Source organism: Limulus polyphemus, unplaced genomic scaffold, assembly GCF_000517525.1.
Source record: "Limulus polyphemus unplaced genomic scaffold, Limulus_polyphemus-2.1.2 Scaffold3152, whole genome shotgun sequence".
Lineage (NCBI taxonomy): Eukaryota > Metazoa > Arthropoda > Merostomata > Xiphosura > Limulidae > Limulus > Limulus polyphemus.
Window position 1 is genome coordinate 32904 of NW_013668762.1, and position 2855 is coordinate 35758.

A 2855-nucleotide genomic window follows, 5' to 3' on the forward strand; every position below is an offset into this window, starting at 1 on the left:
CTTTGATATTCTTTGTGGCTACAGAGGCGTTGTTTCTTTTCTTGTATTCAAACAGCATTACATGCCGAATCTGTGTCTCGTCGTGTGCCATCATACTAAACTTTACACATTATATAGGCCCCCCAGTGGCACAGCGGTATGTCTGCGGACTTACAACGCTAGAATCCGGGTTTCGATACCCGTGGTAGGCAGAGCACAGATAGCTCATTGTGTAGCTTTGTGCTTAATTACAAACAAACACATTATACAGACTACATTAACGTGACGTTTAGGCGGTTCATTTAACTATTATATGTGATGTACGTCTTTGTTTTTTGTTGTTTTTTTTGGGGGGGGGGGTAATGAAAGTGTTCCAAAACGCGACATTAATTTATTGACAACCTAATAGTTTTGAACAAAGTATCTTATTAGTGAGAGACCGTTCTTCATCAACCATCCTGTAAAATGATTCAAACTTTTAGCTAAAAAGTAGGATCACAAAATGAACAAAAATTATGTATAACTTTATGCCAACACAAAATACAGAAGTGGCTAATGAAAAGTAGGCATAATAATATTTGTGCAGTCTTGTATTGTACCTTTAGAAAATGAGTTATTAAGTATTTAAAAATAGGCCTAATGCTATTTATCTTTACTCACACATCCATAGCTGTCATAATAACAAAATACCTTAATTGCTAATATAAAGTAGGCTTAGCACTTTTCACCTTCATTCACATAAACTTTTTCTTGCACCATCCTGAAATAGTGCAGTATCTAATGGAATGTAAGCCTAATACTGTTAATTTTTAATCATATAATTTTTGCTTTCACTATCAGTAAGTATTGCGAATAAATGATGCAAAGTAGGCCTAACTATGTTCAACTTTATTTGCACAGTTTGTCTTTAATTAAGTTACTACCAGAAAAAGAGATCCAACTGTGGAAGTTTCATAGATTTAATTTCTTCGTGTTATACTTTTACAAATCTTAAAGTTTCTTCATCAATTTTCTATTTGTTGTCTTATAGAGACATTTCATCGTCATTTTAATAAAGGCTATATGTAACAATGATTTGATTGATATAGTTAAGTAATATTCGGTTTGTCCTTATTTGTATGCGGTAGTTACTAATTTCTAATGTTAAAATGCTGCTAAATGAAAAAAAAAATGTATTTTTTTCTTAATATGATATATGTATAATATACTCAAAAGTAATTTTGAAAATTGCTGTTTCAAACTAAAGTACAAACAAATAGATGGCAAAAATACACTCAACTTTTATGTTATAATAAAATCTCATGTAGATAAAAAGGCATTCAAAGCATATTGCGTTGATGAGAAAGTTGACGTGCTTAAACAAACAAATCAGTTAGCACCCACTACCCTCTTTAACACATCCGATGTTGTTTACTATAAGTTGTAATGTTAGTTTGACGGCGCCCCCTGGCGACCCTGTCAGCCTTTTCTGGAGGCCCTCGGGCCATCTAAATAAACACAACGCAGACAGAACTTAAATAACGATATATACGTCAGCTTCAGCTGACAGATTATTTTCGCTTTATTTCCTTATCAAGCGGTTGTTGTCATTAAAGGGTAGGAATACCGACGGCCCCATAACGGGAACTCAAAGAGAGGTTAGAAATATGAGGCGGGGGGGGGGGGGGTAAGGGGGCGTATTGATAGGTGGAGGGAAGAAGAGTATAGAATAGAAACAGAGTTTGAGAAGCATATCTGAAAAATACGTGAGACGCAGAAAAACATAATTTTCAGTCAGCCTTGCGGACGCTCTGACGCCGAAACCACGTAATGTAGGTTAAGCAGCGGTGATCACCCTCTCTTGTCTTTCGCCAAGACTAATGTAGGGCGCGGGGATCACGTGACCTCCCCCATAACTAGCTCCTTTCATAATAATGACAAATGCTGATCATATCGACTGTGGTAGGAGAACGGTTGGGTTATGTTGTTTTTTTTTCACTCATTGAATGTGGTAGTTATAGCTGCACATCAGCCTCACGAAGTTAATAAGGAACGCGAAAACAGAAAAAAACACTCGCTCATAAAGCCGACGGCCCCCGAAAACTAAATTATTAACCCATTAAAACCATTAAGTAATTTTTAGCACAGAGTACAAATGTTCAATGTATTAAATCTATTTCTATTTATCCTTCGTTTTTCTCATTATTAGTATTTTTTTAAATTAAAAGCAAGTGTGTAGAAATTGACGACTGATAGAGATGTCTTCACGAGCCTTGGACTTGAACCACTCTGTTGAAGATCGGAATAAGCAAAAGCTAAATGGAGAACCTTTTTGAGTAATGAATGATATATGCCTAAACAATATGTAACGTCATATACAAATATGTGAAATTCTACAGCTCAAAAGCTACTGACGTCACCAATGTATGATTGGATATCGAAACATAGATATACGCGGAGTAAACGCGACATTTCTGCACTAAGAAGCAGTGTAGATAATTTTGACGTTATGGGTGTGCGACATCTAGTAGCATTATGTGAAATTATCTCGGCTTTTTCACGAAAGTACTTGTAGTTCGTGAATAAGTACATACCATATATAAGAAACAGAGCTGCTATCAGCTTTTTTTCATATCATATATAAGAAACAGAACTGCTACAAGTCTTTTATTTTCATATCATAGATAACATACAGAACTGCTACCAGTATTTCGTTTCAAACCATATATAAGAAATACAACTGCTACCAGCCTTTTCTTTTCATGACATATATCAGGAACAGAACTGCTACCAGTCCTTCTTTTCATTGCCATGTATATAAAACAGAACTGCTACCAGTCCTTCTTTTCATTGCCATGTATATAAAACAGAACTGCTACCAGTCCTTCTTTTCATTG